General features: G+C 40.6%; 1 pseudogene across 1 annotated transcript in view; it reads right to left on the bottom strand.

The window, feature by feature from the left end:
* Positions 1–220: 220 nt before the first annotated feature.
* LOC308611142 (putative helicase senataxin) overlaps positions 221–20545 on the bottom strand; it is a 69742-nt pseudogene continuing 49417 nt past the window's right edge. The window contains exons 15-25 of the transcript in view: positions 19959–20060; positions 19654–19790; positions 18384–18455; positions 16539–16688; positions 15257–15363; positions 11807–11994; positions 11096–11188; positions 9244–9408; positions 5706–5804; positions 5014–5101; positions 221–1012 (exon numbers count right to left, since the gene is read on the bottom strand). The product of the transcript in view is annotated as a putative helicase senataxin (transcript). The remainder of the gene's footprint in view (positions 1013–5013; positions 5102–5705; positions 5805–9243; positions 9409–11095; positions 11189–11806; positions 11995–15256; positions 15364–16538; positions 16689–18383; positions 18456–19653; positions 19791–19958; positions 20061–20545) is intronic.

The following is a 20545-nucleotide window of genomic DNA, read 5'->3' as shown; positions in this document are numbered from 1 at the left end:
AAGAACAAGAGATCAACATTTTAAGTCTTCGACTTCGAGGACATTATTACTGATACACAAATGCCTTCTGAAAGCTTTTGCAACTGACAAAATGTACTGAAGATGACCAAGAGGCCCATGTGTTAGGATACATTTTCTGTTTTCCAACAGCACACAAACTCCTTTAAGGAAAAAAATATAATCTTATCTGGACATTCCTACTAGCTGGTCATCTGAAATGTGCAGTAATGCTTGTGGCTGACAGTCTCATTTGGCTCCACTACAAAAGCTTCCTCTTCTTCAAGCTACTGTCCTCCTCCTCCAGTCCCCTCTCGTCCCAGCCTGAGTTCCTCTTTGTGTGGTGGCTCAGAGAGCCACGCCTCTCCTGATCCCCCTTGGTGAAGGCCCTGGTCTCCCTCCTGTGGCTGAGTGCCTCCCCTTCCTGGGCACATCTTCTCTCACTCGTGGAAGTACTGGTACTAGCAGCTGGAGGATCACACTGCATATGAGGTCTGTGGTTGTTCACAGCAGCTCCCTTGGCGGGGGCCTGCTGCCTGATACTGGTCAGATCCTGGTGACTTCCGGGGGAGCCTGGCTCTCCAGAGGGAGGCGTTGCTCCAGGATACCGGGGGCTCGAGGGCTGCAGCTCACAGAGGCACTTCCCTTTGGCTTCACAGCCCAAGCCCATCCTCCTAAGCAGTCGTGGGTCCCGAAGCCAGTCCTGAAGGGGTGGCCTTTCAGGGTCCTTTGCAGTAACAGTGACAGTGGCTTCTTTGGACTCAGAGGGTGAGGGGTACAGGGAAGAAGCAAGAGACATCTTGGCAAATTCACTGTCTAGCTTGTTGCTGGGCACTCTGCCCTGGGGTCTGGACACCTCTGGGGTGATAGCAGGAGGGTGAGTCAGACTTCTCTGCAGTACGGGCCTGCGTTTCAGAATCTTCATTGCATCGTGTCTATAGTTTTTGTTGCAAGTCTTAATAATGGCACCACGCTTCTGCGCATCCTGAATCAGGTGGTTCCAATGATGGTTTTCCTTGAAACAAAGAGAAGGAAGAAAATTACAACCCAAAGAAACACTCATATGCTTGGGAAGCAGAGGTTCCAGCTTTCACTTCTGAACAAATAGTAAGTATACTTTCGTGAACAGATTCTCAAGAATCCATTACTTTTCAGACAAGGCTGAAAGGAAAAATAAGGTCGAATACAAAACTATAAAGCCATGCTGCTAGAACAGAACACTGGGAACCACCTCTAAGAAAGTACTTCCATCATTTTACCACTGATACTCAGGCCACGTGGTGAATTAGCTGTCATGCAAATCTGTACCAACTGCTGGTAGCCTCATGTAGCTCTTTAATCTTCAATTAAATAAAATTAAAAATTCATTTCCTCAGTTGCACCAGCCACATTTCAAGTGCTCAGCAGACACATGTGACTACGGTTAGTATCCTGGACAACACAGACACAGAAGGGCTCCGTCATCCCACCAAGTTCCCTTTGACACTGCTGACCCTAGAGTCTTGCCTGTCTCCGGCCAAGGCTAACATTCTGGAAGAGGAAGGCTTGGTTTCAGAAAGCTCTAACTCTTGAGTGCATGCTGACTGTTCTAAAAAGAGGACCACAGCTTGCATCAAATTCCCAAAGGCTTCCCAAACTCCCAAGGGCTAAACCATCTTAATCTGCTGAGATAACTATTCCAAAGATGTTGTCTCACTTGTGTCTCTTTTCTAGAAGAGCTTAAATTATGAAAAGCACATCTAAACGGAAAAACAAAACAAAAACCCAACTCACGCATCTCTCCTCTCTTCCTTTTAGAGTTTCCTCAGCAATAAATTGCTTCTTTACAACCATCAGAACTTGGGCCTCTTTAGACAGAAGAAAGAGAGAGTATGAGGGAGGAAAAAAAGACAGAGACTGAAGGAAAGAGAAGGAAAGGATAGCTCCCCTCATGGGGGCTCCTGCACTATTCATGAAGGTGGGTAAGGGTATAGCAGTGAAGCTGCATACATAGTACTGACCTGCTGTGTGACCTTGGTCAAATCACTTGACCTCTCTGAGCCTGTTTCCTCACTGTAAGGTATGAATAGTATTTTATTTAAATGACTCTAAAATGTGCGTTGAAATAAAATAAAATAAATAAAATGCACTTTATTTTCACATTCTACCATTTCTGACTTTAGGGTGCCTCTAGGCCAGACAGCAGTTTCCATGTATGTAATCCTGGAGGAATTCATGGCTGGGCGACTACAACCGCTTGACTTTTAGTCAACAAACCACTTCTAAAAAGAATGAGTCCTGGCTCTTGCCTGAAAAATCTTTCCACAGACATCCTCTGATAAGACAAGAAAGTACCAGCACTACAACTTGGAGAATGGAGATCAGAAGTTGGAAAAAACCCCGGGACCACAGTGGGGCCCTCTCATGACACGCCTCTGACTGCACAGGGAATGGTTCGAGCGTCAGCAAGGGTACATGGGATGGTGAATGGGGACGACCAGAGTGTTAGTCTGAGAGTGAGATGCTTTCAGGGGTATCTTAGTCTACCTATTTTGCTGTTTTTCCTAGGTATGAACAAGAGTGGTATGACACTGGGTTGGCCAAAAAGTTCATTCAGATGCTACAGAAAAAAAAACAAATGAACCTTCTGGCCAACCCAAAAAAATCTGTCTAAAGTCTAAAAGAGTTCTTTCAGTCACTATAAGACAAAAATTCTAAGTGAAAATAAAGTGTCACAGTTCAATAGTGGAGCATAAAATAATGACGCACATTATATAACTATTGGCTTCTTGGATTTGATAAACTATGGTGGCAATGCAGACCTCACAGGGCCTTTTAAAGTAAGTCACGTAAATCAAGTGCACGGTACGGTGACCGCATGCATCAGGAAGGTGCATGTAAGCAGTACCAGGCTCAGATCTCCCTGACTCAGGAGAGCTCTTGAGAGTCCTACCCTGTGGCTGGAAAGCAGATGTAAAGCAGATGGCCTTGCTGCTATTGCTGCCAATTCTACTGCACCTAAACTTGCTGTTTAATCCAATCCCTAGATCACAAAAACAGTTCTGAGAAGGGGCTATTAGTCTTGATTTCTCAGAGGAAACCGAGTGCCTTAATCACTGATTCTATCTCCATAAGGGAAACTGGGCTGAAAAACCAAAAAAAAAAAAAAAAAAAAGAGGCTCGGGAAGGGGGAAGCCCAAGGACAAATATGCAAGTTGGATTGCGAAGTCCAAATGATAAACTGGAAGTTTTTCTACTCTGTTCTGTCGGTCTCTTTTTGTCACACTGGCTTCCCAGAGTGAAGATAATAACGTCTATACTGCAGCTAGACGTCAGTGGTCTTCAAATCTGCGTGACGGTGACTCTGGGGCTCACAGAGACTTACTCGGGGGGATGTGAGCACGTTTTCTGGGAATCAATTTCCAAACCTCAGCTTCCAAACCCCAGTTCCCTATGTCCTCCTGGGGCTTTTCTGCCCTTCCACTCCATCCTTCACAACCACAAGTCTCACCTGTCCCAAATCTGACCACAGGGCACACAGCTAGGGGAGGTAAACACGCCTGGGTGTCAAATAGAGGGGGTGGTAAACAGAGGGGTGCCCATGAAGGCTCCTGCAATCAGGGCATCTAAGAGACACAACTCTATAAACATTTTACTTTTCGGGTTTGAACATTATCAAAATTCAACTGTGTGAAAAGAGTAATTGTTAATATGTTACTCAACTGACAAGATATCATTTGTTAATACTCAGATCCTTATGGTCACAGGAAAAATATACTTTTTTAAAAAACTCTTCGAGGTAACTATACATTCATAGGAAGTTACCAAAACAGTCCAGAGGTTCCACACACCCTTCACACAGTTTCCCCAAATCGTTATGAAAACCAATTCTTTAAATTTTCAAATTTACATGTAAAGTTTTTGTGGCAGAAAAGCCTTATAGTCATATTAACAGAAAGACTTTTAATTATGAAAATATATAAACTACCCCCACTGAATTTTATCCTAAACAGTATAAATGGCAATTCAATTTTAAAGAGCAGAAAGAATAGCACTGCTCTCTATTCCACTGGATATATTTCAGAGTGGCATAATGGATTTATTTTTAATAGCTTTCTTTTAAAATGTCAAATATTTACAATACATTAGAAACAAAATCTTTATCAACACTTAACGATGAAACATTTTCAATATAAACTTAAAAGCGGAGGATACACAGCTTTTAAACATTCTTTCAAGGGGGTACACAAACAACAAAGGTTGAAGACCACAAATCTAGGTAAGAGCTGAATGAGAAAGACTGTATTTGGGCGCCCTCTGGTGGAACTAACCAAAACAGGGGAAAATCCTACTGAGTTGGCACCTCTCCTGAGATAAAACAATGACTCTGTTAAATACAGAAATTAGAGAAACTGAGTTATTACACCTAATGAGGCAGGCAAATACATGCTTTATCTAGCTGTGGTTCACCAAATTAAGCTGTACTATTACTATTTGTCGACTACACATGTAAACTTGCCCCTCCTTCTACAGGAGTATCTGTACGCATGGATGAGCTCTGATGCCACTCACCCCTCAAGGGAAACAGCAAGCAGTGCTGCTCTAAGTGCCAAGACAGAAATGAAGATCCAAGCACTTTCCTGCAAATTCCCCCTCTCTCTGGCATTAAGCTAGGCTAATAGCCACATTTACTGAGTGTTTACTAAGTGCTAACCCATCTTCTAGCACTTTACATATATGGGTTTACATGTCTTCTTAACAATTCTACGATGTAGATACAATTTTTTTAAAGCTCATCTTGAGAGTACACTACGGATACCTGGGTCTTGGGCTAAGAAAGGGTGAGCGGTTTAGGCATTATAAAAGCTCCCAGGAAGAAGCTGCTGGAGGACAAAACAACCAGTGGGAAGAGGCTCATTATTGTTTGTAGCCTCAAAATCATTTCCACTTTGATGAAAAATAAAAACAAAACCTCAACCCGGTATCAGTCATCATGAGCAAACTCTGGAGTTCCCCGGTCCTCTAGAATGTACCTACCATCAGGGTCCTCAAATGTCCCAGGATGAAGAGGCTGTACTTGGCTCGTGTGATGGTGACATTCAATCTCTGCAAACTTGCCAGAAACCTAAGCAATAGAAGGAAAAAAAAAGAGTTACTTCTTTCTTCAGAAAGACTCGGCATGTCAGTGTAGGTGAGACACAGGCATTTCAGACAGCTTTTCTTGGGCTCCTGCTTTAAGCTCGTGGTGCAGGACCCGACACAGAAGCAATTCCCATTAAGGACAGCAAACAAACAAGAGGCCCAGTGCTTTCCTTCAAAGTGATGCATCTGTCTGTCGATTTCCTATTTTGACTTGGATGAGATATTGGAAATTTTAATGGTATGATTTTTAAGCCTTCAAAGATCCTAAAAATATGATAGTAGATCAATTATGACACATACCATGGAGAGGAGCATGCCCCTGCAAAATATACTGGATTCAATAATCTGTTTCACTCTTATCAAGTGAAACAACAGATTCACACTGTGACATGGGTTAATACACAAGGTACCAAGAGAAGCAGACCTAACAGTGGATCAACTTCACAACTTAAAAAAGAAACCTTCATGATATTACTCAATTTTTTATAAAAGAAAATAGAGCAAATGATGGTATTCTCTAACAGTGATTAAAAAGATCTAACTCTGGATCATAAACAAGCAAAGAATCAATGATGACAGTTACCCACCCAATTGAGCCTTGCATGGCATTTGCTCTGACACATGTAACAATAATACAGTCTTTCTCACGACCCTGGAAGGCATCCACGGTATCTACTTCTGCTGGCCTATTTACGAAGAGAGAAACATATTTGCTGAAAAAAGATAATTATTAAATATACATATTTATACAGTAGTATTTCTTACTTTTGTAGTGCTATCTTTTAAAACTGGAGTAGAATTCACATAACACAGAATTCACCATTTTAAAGCACACCATTTGGTGGTGTTGAGTCCATTCACTACAGTGTGCAGTCATCACCGCTATCTAATTTCATAGCATGTCCATCACCCAGGAGAGAAGCCCTGTGCCTATCAGCCATCAGTCTCTATCTCCCCCTCCCCAGGCCCTGGCAACCACTAATCTACTGTCTGTCTCTATGGACTTTTCTACATGGGAAATTTCATATAAATGGAATCATAAAATATGGGACCTTTTGTGTTGGGCTTCCTTCACCTAGCATAATGTTTTCAAGGTTCATCCGTGTCGTAGACTGGTAACAGTACTTCATTCCTTCCACGACTGACTATTCGCTTGTACAGATACACAATTTACTTCTTACCTAGGTACCATTTTGGGACATTTGGGTTGTTTCCACTTTTTGACTATCATGAATAATGCTGCTACGAACATTCATGTACAAGCTTTTGTGTGAACCCTTTCTCAATTCTTTCAGGTATGTACCTAGGAGTGGAATTGCTGGGTCACGTGGTAATTCTATGTTCAACTTTAGGAGGAACTGCCAAACTGTTTTCTGCAGTTTCTCATCAGCAATGTGTAAGTATTCTAATTTCTCCACATCCCTTCCAAAACTTGTTATTGTTTTTTTTTTTTTTTGTAATGATAGTCATCTTGGTGGGTGTGAAATGATATCTCCTCACTGTGGTTTTGATCTGCATTTCCCTCATGACAAATGATGTGGAGCAGCTTTTCATGTGCCTGTTGGATTTCTGTTTATCTTCTTTTGAGAAATGCTCTTCACATCCGTTGCCCGCTTAAAAAGTTAGATTATCATTTTATTAAGTTGTATGAGTTCTTTATATATGCTGGATATGACTTGTCAGATAAATATTTTGCAAGTATTTTCTCCCACTCTGTGTGTTGTCTTTTCACTCTTTTGATAGTGTGTCCTTTGAAACACGTAAGTTTTTAATTTTTATGAAGGCCGATTTACTTCTCCTTTGGTTACTGGCGCCTGGGTATCATATCTAAGAATCTGTTGCCTAATCTGAGGTCATATAAATTTACCTTTGTTTCCTTGTAAGTTTTATAGTTTTGTCTCTTAGACTCAGAGCACTCATTCATTTTGAGTTAATTACTCTATACAGTGTGAGACGGGGGTCTAAATTCATTCTTTTGCGGGTGGATATCCAGTTATTCCAGCACCATTTGTTGAAAAAGTATTATTTCCCCAATGAGTAGGCTTGGCACCCTTGTTGAGTATCAACTGGCCATGAATGTATGGACTGATTTCTGGAATCTCACTTCTATTCTATTGGTCTATATATGTCTACCCTTATGACAGTACCAGTGTTGATAGCTTTGTAGTAAATTTTGAAAGAGGGAAGTGTGAGCCCTCCAACACTGTTCTCTGTCAAGCTATTTAGGGTCTCTTGCACTTCCATGTGAATTTTAGAATAAGCTTGTCCATTTCTGTAAAAGAAGGTAGCTGGAATTTTGACAGAGGTAACAATGAATCTGTAGATCAACCTGGGGAATGGTGCCCTCTTAACAATATTAAGTCTTCCGATCCATGGACATGAAATGTCTTTACATTTATCTAGTACTTTAAATTCTTTCAACAACGTTTTGTCCTTCTGTGTATGAGCTCACACTTCTTTGGTTACATTTACTCCGAAGTATTTTGTTCTTTATGATGCTAGTGTAAATGGAATTTTAAGAAATTTTCCTTTTCAGACTTCTCTAGAGTGTAAAGAAATACAACTGATTTTTGTATACTGATCTTGTACCTTACAACTCTGCTGAACTTGTTTATAAGGACCAGTAGTTTGCATAGATTTTTTTTAGGTTTTTCTAGATGTAAGAGTATGGCATTTGTTTTTTTTTGTAGTTGTTGTTAGTTTTTTGTGTTTTTTTTTTTTTTTGGTTTTTGGATTTTTTGTGGCCACACAGCATGCAGGATCTTAGTTCCCTGACCAGGGATCAAACCCATGCCCCCTGCGGTGGAAGCATGGTGTCTTAACCACTGGACCACCAGGCAAGTCCCAGATTATGCCATTTGTTAAGAGACACTTTTACTTCTTCTTTTCCAATATGGATGCCATTTATTTCCTTTTCTTGCTTAATTGCTCTGCATAGAACTTCTAATACAGTGCTGCACAGAAGTAGTGCAAGTAGAGAGTGGCATCCTTCCTCATCATAGGGGGAAAGCTTTCAATCTTAGCATCAAGTATGATGTGTTAGCTGTGGGTTTTTCATAGATGCTCTTTATTAGGTTGAGGAAGTTCCCTTCTCTTCCTAGTTTGTTGAGTATCTTTATCATGAAAGGTTGCTGCATTCAGTCACATGTCTTTTCCACATTTATTCAGATGATCACCATCATGTGGGGTTTCCCCCTTTAATACGGTATATCACACTGACTGATTTTCATATGTTGAACCAACCTTGCATTCCTGAGATAAATTCCACTTGGCTGTGGTAAATAATCCTTTTAATATGCTGTTGAGTTCAGCTGCCATTATTTTGTTGAGAACTTCTGCATCCATATTCATAAAGGATATTGGTCCATAGTTTTCTTTTCTGGTGATGTCTCCATGGCTTTGGTATCAGGGTAATAATGGCCCCATAAAATGAGTTAGAAAGTGTTCCCTTCTATTTTTTGGAAGCATTTGCATAGGACTGGTGCTAATTCTTAATGTTGGACAGAATTCACCTGTGAAGCCTGATCCTCTGTTTTTCTCTGTTGGAAAGTGATTACTAACTCACTCTTTTTACATTTAATAGGTCTATCCAAAGTTTCTGGCTTTTCCTAGAGTCAATTTTGGTACTTTGTGTGTTTCTAGGTGCAGAAACTTTTGAGTTAATGGATTTCTAATATTTAATTTTTTTATTTTACTGTTGAGGCATAAAGGAGACAAAAACATGATCTTCACCCTATACATGAAGGCACTAAAAGGGTTAAATAATTTATTGTAAGTGAAAATGTGAATACATGATTCTCAGTAGAGTTAGAATTCAGATAACAAGTCATCCAACTAAAGGTAAAGGCCTGAAGAATTTCTCAGTCACTTCCATTGTCAAGTGTAACGGTGATGACATTTGAACTGGCAGGAGGCACTCCATCTGCAGGGGCTACACGTGTAACCACACTCCCTCCCAGCACAAGTCTATGGAGCCAGGGTCCTAGTCTCCTTGTTCTATACTACCAGGGTCTAAGACCACTCCCTAGAGTTAAGTTTCCTTTGCTTCTTTCCTTCTATCCCCTCTTTCTTCTTTTTAATTCAACAGAAAAACTCAAAATCTCTGTAAAAATAGAGATGCCTCACCCTTTTCTATCAAACTCTTTGTCCAAATCCTTCTGAATCATCGTCTTCTGAGCCTTGTAATGGGTTATTATGCCAATGTTTCGGAAAGTAACATCCCTTCTTCTGTCTTTCATAAGTTTAATTATTTCCATTACCAGTTTTATTTCTTGAACATTTACATATGAGCTAAATAAGATGAAAACAAAAAAATACAACACATCAAAACTAATAGCAGTCCAATTGCTAAGTTAAGTTCCACTTGGTTTTCCACTACAGTAAAGGGTACATAGGTAGGTTTCATCTTTATTCAGTCAGCAGTGATTCAAAGAGGCTGTTATAATGACCATTAATATTGTACATATGAATAAATATAAAAATAACTGCCCAGTGAAACACAAAGTTGTAGGAGAGAAAAGTGGTTCGAGTTACGTGATGTTAAGGCACCAGTTTCTTCACTTATTAAAACAGGGATAGCCACAGTGAGAACGAAAGTATTCATAATAATAATGAAGATATGACTAATGAATAGCTAACATTAAGGATTGACTATCTTCCCAACACTGAGAAAAGTGCTTCAGATGTACTACCTTCCTGCATTCCCCACCACAGGTCATGCAGATCATGCACCACATGACCGAGAGGATGGCAGCCACACGGACTAAATGTGACCCGGCTCCCAGAGATGAACAAACACGGGGCCCTACAGCAGGATCACGTCCTCTGTCCTTGCTGGCCTCATCCTGCACTCCCAACTCATCTCCTGAACTACAATGCGTTCCCTCATCACCATACCAAATGCAACATGTGTGCACACTGGGGGATGCCCTGCACGCGCAACTTTATTCCCGAGGCTACCTTATCTGTCTCACTTTAAAGCCTTAAATATTCACTATTCTAATTTCAAGACTTACTATACGGACAAGCCAGTCAGCTAGCTTTCTTTTCCATACCTGAAAGCTTTATTTGGTCACCTCTCAGGCCAACTCTCTTCCCGTGAACATCCATCTCCATAATACTTATGCGGTAAACTCTCAATCCCCTGCTCCATTCCAACAGACCCCACTACAACTTCCACAGTCCCTCTGGAATAGCAACCCCCCAGCCAACTGCTCCGTATTTCTAACTTCTTCACTGAGGGGCCCCTCCTTCCACCACTATTAACTAATATCTTATTCTCATGGAGGACACCACTTGCTTTGCAGCTCTCTCTTGACACAGAGGTGGAATTTCTATTTCTTCATACGTCATGATGCAGGGGTGGCATTTCTATCTGTGCTAACAAATGCAGCCTCCGGGCTCCTCCTCCTTTATTCTCTCACAAGAAGCCCCGGCTCCTCTGAGGTGCTTGCTAATTAGCAACCACTGCTCCTTTTGTGCTGTCATTCACAAACCACCTGATTCACAATCCAACATGCTGGAAGTATTGTCCACCCTCTGCCTCACACCTTGATTCAACTGTATCTGTACTTATCCGTCACAATACTTAACCCAACTGGAACCATTAATCACCACGGTGATGGCCTGGTTAATGTCTGTCTCGCCTGTTGGACCACAGCAGCCTTGCACTGGGGCCACGTCTGTTTTACTCACAGCTGGGATCTCAGCATGGATCTACTGAAGTGCTGACCGCATTTTAGGTAACATAACCCCCATTACCCAGTTAAGAAAAAAAAAATCAAGACTGAAATATATAAAGACATCAGTAATTTATGATTGAAAACGTGAAGTTATCAACCCAGCTAAAAGAAAATGATTGTGCACTGACACTAGGCAGAGAGATTTATATGGAAAGTATTTTGAATTTAAATATGAACAGAAACAATACAAAAATTCTGGGACCATCAGTGGGGACTGAAGAAAAAGGAGAACTTACTCATTATCCCGCTTTTCTGAACCATCTTCAACATCAAACACGAGCTAGGGTTGAAATGGCCAGTCAGATGAACACCGAATGGTCTCTGTCATTCTACAAAAGAGCAGCCACCATTTAGAATGCAAGTCAAATTACAAGAGAAAATGCTTTAGAATTATTATTACTATTTGTTCTTTCTGTGGAAGAGAGCAAGGGAAAGTTAAGAGGACAAGAAGGACCTTCTTTTTAAATAAAATTAAATACTTGTAAATAACATATTTTAGTGAGAGGTAGCAGGTGAATTTCATTTCTATTCTAGTACTAGGGAGAATGACCCATGTAAATTAAAATATAACAATCATGATTGGAAAGTTACTCATAATACAGTAAGTGAAAAAAGCATGCTACAGTATACTATGTAGAGCATGGTGTGCTTTTTTCCTCCAAAAAAAGGAGAAAAAGTAAAAAAAAGATGTGCATAGTACAAGGACTGGAAGTAGATATAACAAAATGTTACCAGTGATTACTTCTGGGTAGTATCAATAGGGGTTGGGTTTATCCCTTTCTTTTCATTTATCTGCATTTGCTACAATCAATAGGACTTTTGTAATTAAAATTATTAAACCTTTGTGTTTTTAATAACAAGACCTAAAAGCACAACAAAAGAGCTATTCTTCCTAAGCAGCCAAACCTACAAATAAAACAGGTGAACATGCAATGAACAGAGCTCACCTATTTGTTTTCAAGTTCCTGTTATAAATGTAATTAGAAGGGAAGAGACATATGTCTGGGTGCATCCTGTACTGAATGGTGAGCTGTAAGACAGGCAGCCTGCCAATCACGTTGTGCTCCACGTTCTCTTCCCAAAGGTTGTAGAAGCGGGCCATCATCGAGTGGTCATAGCCATACTCCTGGGACTTCTGAAAGGAGGAAAACAAAACAATAATCTGCAAGAATTCATGTGTACTTTTCCCACTATTAAAAAAAGAAAAAAAACAATCACTGACCTCTCAAATGTACAAGGTATTACCAACAACCAAAGATTCAGAGAGAGAAGATATTTCCGACTCCAGCCCTAGAAAAGCCATGTAGCTTGACTACAAAAGTTAAGGTATTTTCCCCTTATTTAGAAAACCCACATACTGCTTATGAACGAGATGTGATCTTGTGAATGACCACAACTCTCGCTATTTTATAGGTGCTAACAGGGGTCCCCTGAAAGAATCAATGATAAAAGCAGCAAAGAACTGTAACACAGATTTTAACAATTATTTCTGGGCTATGCTATCACAACTAGAAATAATGAATGCCATTGTAAATAAGCCTCTGAAAGACCACTTTCTTCATCCATCCATCATATACCAAGCAGCTAAAATTTGGGGTGCTGACAGTCTACAGTGAAGATCAAATGTCACAGAGCTTACATTCTAGTGGAGGACACAGGCAACTAAGTTGATTTCATAAATCCAAGAAAGGGTTACAAATATGTGATCTGAAACACAGTGACTTAATTGACAAACAAAGAAAACTGTCTTAATGTTATCACGGTCGTACCTTGGGATATACTTTTCAATGGTAGCATCATATCAAGATTCAAAAAGTATTACGTCTTAAATAATCTAGAAGCAAAAAATGTGCTCTGGAAAACCCACTAGGATGATGCAATCTTTATGAGGGACGTTGACAATATGAGCGTTGAAGATGTATGTGCAAAGTTTTAATAAACCTGTTTCACAAACTATCAGAGTGGAGAAAACAGGCGTTACTTCTTATTTATATTAGTTATATATGTGATTATTTACATATGTGATATTAAATAGGTTTGTATAATTAAAGAGAATATTTTTAGTAGACATTTGGCAATTTCATCTATACCCCCCAAAGTTTATCTATTCGTTAGCTAAAAAACCTCATTTATTTCACTCTGTGAAAAAAGAAAGAGGTTTATATGAGGTAACACATCTACTTCCAGAAAAAAAAACTGAGTCCATCCTACAAAATGATGGAGATTTTTATGTTTTGACATGAACATATATCCCTGATCTATTTACTGACTGGAAAAAAAGGTAATTTGGTACAGACTGATTCCTCCACCTTTAAACAAGGTCAAAACCTACATACAGGGCTTCCCTGGTGGCACAGTGGTTGAGAGTCTGCCTGCCAATGCAGGACCCAAGGGTTCGAGCCCTGGTCTGGGAAGATCCCACATGCCACGGAGCAGCTGGCCCCATGAGCCACAATTACTGAGCCTGCGCGTCTGGAGCCTGTGCTCCGCAACAAGAGAGGCCGCGATAGTGAAAGGCCCACGCACCGTGATGTGGAGTGGCCCACACTTGCCACAACTAGAGAAAGCCCTCACACAGAAACGAAGATCCAACACAGCCATAAATTAAAAAAAAAAAAAACTACATACATATACACAAATTTATACATTCCCTATAGCCATCTGACATTCTGAATCTAGTAACTTATTTACTGTCTGTTACCCACTAGAATGTCAGCTTCATGAGGGCAAGGATTTTTTTTTTTCTTTGTGGTATGCGGGCCTCTCACTGTTGTGGCCTCTCCCGCTGCGGAGCACAGGCTCTGGACACACAGCCTCAGCAGTCATGGCTCAGCCGCTCCGTGGCTTGTGGGATCTTCCCGGACTGGGACACGAACCCGGGTCCCCTGCATCGGCAGGCGGACTCTCAACCACTGTGCCACCAGGGAAGCCAGAGGCCAGGGATTTTTGTCAATTTTCGTCACTGTCATGACGCCAGAACTTAAAAACAGTGCTTGAATTAGCCTGGCACTCAATGAACACAGACTGAAAAAAAGTCAACACACATGCCCACAAACTGTTCAAATACTCACTAAACTGTTCATAGTACTTATCCGTAGGGTTAGAAAGGCATGCTGAGAAAATTAACTTTGTAATTATTTTCTGAATCTTCTCAATAAGCCTCTATTATTTTTGAAACAGTAAGAAAAGCCCGAATGGATTTTTCTCATTTCTGCTGTTCTTAATCAATCACCAAAGGAGACAGTGAAGTTGAGGCCTATCGACAACCCTTTTCACTAACCACGTGCTAAGGCCCTTCAGGAAGTTAAATCAGTAGGTTTCTGAAATACTGCCACTATTCAAAGAATGCAGGGCAGAGCTGGCTCCTCCTAGGTCTCCACAAGCAGAACCCCCCACAGCAGCTCTGTCCTATGGACAAGGTTTTCACTCAGGGACATGGGCGCTCCTAGGCTACTCCCTTGAACAGTCACGCACGAGTGTCCAGACGTCAAAGAACTGCACTATCATTTTGATGATTCCAAAGTCAAAAACAATACTAACCAAAAAAACCAGCTTTCTTTCCATAACGTAACAGAAATGCTGTGAAAATGGTCTGTTCTCTGGGACAGTTTATGCAGCCACTACTCTATATTTGTACAAATAATCTATGTATCAGTAAAATGCTCAAATTTCATTAAACTTCAAAACCGTCATCTAGACCTATGAAGATTACCCAAAACATCTGAATCCTGATTCTGCTGTGCATTTCTAGGAGCCATCTTTAGTGAGATTTAAGAAACGAAGTGAAGGGAACCACAACTTTGGTGCTCATCTTCCCACAAGCACAGCCCACAACCTCTTTCCTTTCACCACCTTCCCTTTCAGAGGATGTGAGGGACACCGGCATTTTCCTGTGCTATAGGATACAGAATCCTAAAATTGAAAACGTTACTGTAAGAATAATTTCTCTTTATACTGTTTTCCTCAAATTTGCACATATTGAAAGATAAATCAGGAGGTTGGATTCTATTCCCTGCTTTTAAAGTTTTTCTTTTATTATTGTTTTGGTGTTTATGTTACTAAAATAAATCAGATACAGCCCTTAGAACAGCTGCACACTGCCTTTCCCAAAGGAACAGCCCACTGCACATGGGACATCCTCCTCCTAAACTTCTGGTCTGTGACACTCACACTGCTCCTGTCACACACACATAAGCACATTATGAACAAAGGAACATTTCCGGAGACTTTCACTATGAAGGCTCTCAACAGTGGTTCTCTTTTCTCAGCCATTCCCTATTTATCCTTGCAAATAAGAGATGATGATCCAAGAAAGACCGCCCCACCGCCCAAAACAAAAAAAAAAACCCAAACAAGCCCCTTCCACTTTAAAGCAACACGAATGTGAAAAAACATACCATAGAAATGACTGTGGGAGGGAGCTGCTTAGATCTCCTACAAGGATGAGCTTGTTGCAACGATGTATGAGTGGAGTAAGAGTTTCAACTTCACAAGACTGTCCGGCCTTGGTAAGAGAGTACAGAATGGAGACATAATCAGAATTATCTCTATTATTTATTTATCCATATACAGTCTATCCAATTCACAAGTGTCCTAACCATTCAGAAACATACAGTTTCTCCTTCTGCACCAAAGATCAAAAATAAGAACTTCCTTTGGTTAGAAAACAAAACAACAAAAACATTCTAAACGCCGAAGCGGGGGAAAAAAACCCACACACGTTTTGAAGTCAGCCACCACTCAGGTGCCACTACCACCTGGGAAGCAGCCCATAAGCAAGAAGGGCCATGTCATGTCCCCAGTTTGTCTTCTTTGTCCCTGCTGGGTACATGGCTGGGGGGACTGTGTGTCTGTGTGCCCCACCCCCTCTCTCTTCCTTGCTCCTCAGTAGGCCACTTCAGTTGCAAGACTCAAGCTTCTTTTCAATTCAATGACATTTCCTTCAATTATTTCATCACTTCCATCTTTTCTATTCCTTCGTTTTGGTGAATACTGGATCTTGGATCTCCTGGATGGGTTCTCTGTACCTCATTTTCCATCTCTTTTGTCTTCTGGCTCTACATTCTGGCAAACAGTAGGTACCCAATAAATGTTTGCTCAATGAATGAAGTAGAAATAAAGATGTTAGCTGAAAATACGGTGGCTCAGAGCTGTCCAGAGTTATATTAAAAATGCTTCAAAAGGTCACCAGAGGGCTTCCCTGGTGGCGCAGTGGTTGAGAGTCCGCCTGCCGATGCAGGGGACACGGGCTCGTGCCCCGGTCCGGGAAGATCCCACATGCCGCGGAGCAGCTGGGCCCATGAGCCATGGCCGCTGAGCCTGTGCGTCCAGAGACTGTGCACCACAACGGGAGAGGCCACAACAGTGAGAGGGCCACGTACCGCAAAAAAAAAAAAAACAAAAGGTAACCAGAGATATCCCAAGCAGGAGCTAGAATAATCCTTGGGAGGGATTTTATGAAGAACAATCAGGAATCTCTAAGACTACAGTCCCAATACTGAAAAAGCAATTTTCATCGTGGTGGGTCATTAGCAGCGTATTTCAACATAAGAGAATACATATGTAATGGCAGGTCAAAATCAGATGCAAAGACCACTTTGTCAACATCTCGGCAGCCACTCTTCATCTAAGACTTACTCTTTACTCCTAGCAAAGCTGTATGGCCGACTGCTTACTGACCTCATCAACAATGACACAACTAAAGGGGACACCCCCTTGCCCACGGAAAGCAGCCTCGAGCAGCAAACCACCACTCGTGCTCAGTGTGCAGCAGATGATGTGGGACTCTAAGATGATGATGTTCTGTGTCTTTTGTGGGCATCCTTGAACCTAAGAGAATAAAAGTTCATCAACATTCAGTTGTATATAAATTCTTAACTACACTTATTATGTGGCAGAATAATGTCTAGTAAATGTTAGGTAGGAACCTCAAGCCTAGAAAAGAGAAGAAACATTCAAGATAATCAGGAGCCACCAGAAAGAACACTTTGCAGTGGAGTCTAATCTCAGAACATGAGTTAATAATAAGCACATTAAGAAAAATTTATTCAGGTTTAATTTGGTCGAAGTGGATTACAATTCTTACAGCCTGACGTATGAGGGAAGGTATCAGAATAAGCAAAGATTAAGTAATTCTACTGAGTTGTGAAGCAATTATCTGAGTAAAACCAGGATCAGAACTAAGCCTGAACATACACTTTGCTGTTAGTTTTTAAGTATGTAATATTGTTCTTTTATAAGGGATAGTACCAACAAAAACGCCTGTGAAACTGACAAGCATTCTAGTTCCACAGTGAAATCCAACAACCTTGGTCCAGACTATAATGGAATAAACTGTGATGGAGACTAACAGTATGAATGACACCTCACAATGCATATCATTCAGTGTTCAAATTAATAAACTAGTACTCTCATCATAGATTCAGGTAGCCTATCTCCCCTCCTGAAAAAGCTGTCGTGAATCATCCCTGAACATGTGATAGATTCAACCATGGATGCCAAGGCATGTATGTGAAGAGAGGGTGGCAACTGTGGCCTTCTGGTGCTCACATGTTAACTGTCACATACCTCTCCTTTCAGCTATCTAATGAGTAAAACTGCCAAGTACAATTAATTTAATGGCCCACAGAACAATGTGATCAGCGGCAAAAACCATAATACTTGTAAACATGGACTTCATCCTTAAATGTGGGAAGATTAATTTTGGGCTCAGCTTAAAGTTTTATTAAAAAGCTTTCCACATAACTTTTGATTTAAATAAACAAACTGCTAGTGGAAATACACATTAAGTTCAATTATATTTATTTAGTCACACAGAGAAGTCAATAATACATTCAAGAGGAAAACCTCAGCTCAAATATACAAATACCATTACCGGTTGAGTATTACCCTCTCTTTCCCTGACTGCTAATTCATTTCATTAAGGGCTGCATACTGGTGATGGGGTACACACCTGGCTCATTCTAGCTTTGACCAATATAAATGTTAGTTGATATTTTTATATCCAAAGAAAACTGGGAAAAGTTATACATGTTATAGAAGGATTTTTTGTGATCAGAAACAAGTAAAAGGAGTGTATGCTTTCAGCCAAAAACTGAGAAAAAAGGTGCTTATATTTCTTGGGCCACATCCCAGCCACTGTCACTCTACCTGAATTCAGATGTGTATTTTTTTTCCTGTATCTTCAAATAGTTACTTATTTATTTATTTATTTGGCTACGCTGGGTCTTAGTTGTGGCATGTGGGATCTTCCCTGCAGCGTGTGGGATCTTTTAGTTGCAGCATGAGGGATCTTTTAGTTGTAGCATGCGGGCTCTTAGTTGCAGCACATGGGATCTAGTTCCCTGACCAGGAATTACACCCACACCCCCTGCAATGGAAGCAGAGTCCTAACCACTGGACAGCCAGGGAATTCCCCCAAATTTTTAAATGTAATTGAGAAAAGACCACAGGTTGTCTGAACTATTTCATAATTTTAAAAAAGAAAAAGTAATACCAGTAAAGTGCTACAGGTGAACTACTTACCTCTTTAATTTTAGAAGAAAGCTCCTGCCTTTCTTGTGAAACTTTGGCCATTTTTTCATCTAATTCTTGCCTCTGGAAAAAATCAGAATGCCATCATTAAAATTAAATTAAGCATTTTAAAATGCTTTCCAATGGACTGCCTCACATTTCAAAAGGGTGAGCCAGTACTTTACCAATGAAAAACTGATTCGCCCAGTGTGTTTTCTCTATACCAGTCTTTCTGTATTGCTGTGTGTCAGAGTTTAGCTAAGCTACTCCATGGTACTGATGCCCTGGCATCCATTTTGTTTGGCCAAGCAGCCTGCAGAGACCCCAAACTAACACTAGGCCCCTTCACACACATGCACGCCCTAGATGGAAGCCCGTGGAGTCACCGGCCCACCAGCCAACATAAGCTCTTGTGATCAACAGTCTCCTCTGCCATCCAGTGCCTTCCCCTTATATGCCCTTTAGATAAGAGACCCTCTAAGCTACTTACCAAAACCCTGCTCTTTCAGTTAAAATTGGCCAATCCAGCCCTAGCCTGGGAACCCCAAAGTACTCCACGCATGGACTCTGATAATGACATGTGCGCCAGGGCCTGCCTCTCTCTGTCTGCACTCTCCCTTGACCTGCCTGTCATGCCCCACGAGACATGCCTTATACCTTCCTCAAGACCTGTGAAAATAAACTTCTCTATTTCGCTTTCTCTTGTGGTCTGTTTTTAAACATCAGCTCATTGTCCAGCAACCCGACAACCAGCACCCCATGCTTCAATCAGTAGGTGCTAATTTGATAAATTCTTTTATTTTTTGTGGCCCCCCTGTGCAGCATGAGGGATGCTCATGAGGAACTAGGGTTCCCTGAGCAGGGATCAAACCTGAGCTCCCTTCAGTGTAAGTGCAGATTCTTAACCACTGGACCACCAGGGAAGTCCAATAAATTCTTAATAGTGTGTATGATTCAGTTCTGTTCAGAGTACTGCAGGTACGCTTTCTGCTTAAGCAGGCCAACCCTTGGGGCATCACTTACGTGTTATCTACTCTGCCTTCATGCTATTAACAGTGGCGTTCAGTGGCTAAAACAGACTGCACGTGGCCTGCAAAGTCTGAAATACTTACTATCTTGTTCTTTTAAAAAAAGGTTAACCCCTAATGTAAGGCATACCATCTCTGTGTACATTTTTGTACACAAATTATGCTATTCCACAATGAAAGAATGGCATCAAATACTCACCAACTAGTTTATCTATGAGCTTTTAAAAAACACTGATCAAGACATGTTTAGATACCTGTAGTTCCCTTCCACCTCGGCATAAAGCACGCTGGCGAGAAAGTTCATCTAGTTGATGATCTAGAAATTCCTTTCTTCTGTGAATCTCATGAATATGAGAAGGTAAGTCTTTTTCATTAAAAAAAAGATAAAAAGCTGTTGATTCTAACAAATACACACATATGCATACAAATGAGAAGGAAAACTAGCTTTCAAAACTAGACTACTTCTAGGGTCTCCAAATTACCTTTAATGCCCATGCCATTTTCTACCATACAAAAAGAAACAGAAATCAATTTATATATACCTTTATTCAGTACTTACTCATTCTGTGGTTAACTTGGCTCTCCAAACTGAATTTTAGGACCTCAGTATTAATACACTTTTCTGGACCTAGACGTACTAAATTTATATCTCCACAGTTTCCTGTTGATAGAAGTCACACTTAGAGGTTAATAAGAATGCTGTCAATTTCTGTACATAATAATTATTTCTAAGCAAATATATTAACAATCAGAGAAAGGAGCTAACATGAACTATTAATCAACCAAATACCTGGAACTGCGCTAGAGGTTCCACACACATTCTTTTAGATTTGCTTCATAAGAATCCTATAAGGCAAGGATTTATTTCCACCTAATAAAAGCTACTGAGGTTGCACAAGCAGTACACTGCAGAGTTGAGATTCTATTACACTAATGCTTCTCAAACTATGTTCTATACATCACTCCATGGTAAGATGTATTTGGGAAATGGCGAGTGAAAATAAAACAAATTTCTTGACCATAGGATATTTCGAAGATGAAGACTTTTCTCTATTAATGCAGGTCTGAATTCCCCAAACAGAATCTTACAGGACCATCAAATGCTTTTCTGCAGAATACTGAGAACCACGGTTTTGAAACACTGTT

The sequence above is a fragment of the Mesoplodon bidens genome, assembly GCF_964165515.1.
Source record: "Mesoplodon bidens genome assembly, contig: HAP1_SCAFFOLD_158, whole genome shotgun sequence".
In the NCBI taxonomy this organism is placed as follows: Eukaryota; Metazoa; Chordata; class Mammalia; order Artiodactyla; family Ziphiidae; genus Mesoplodon; species Mesoplodon bidens.
This window is presented reverse-complemented; position numbering and strand designations above follow the sequence as displayed.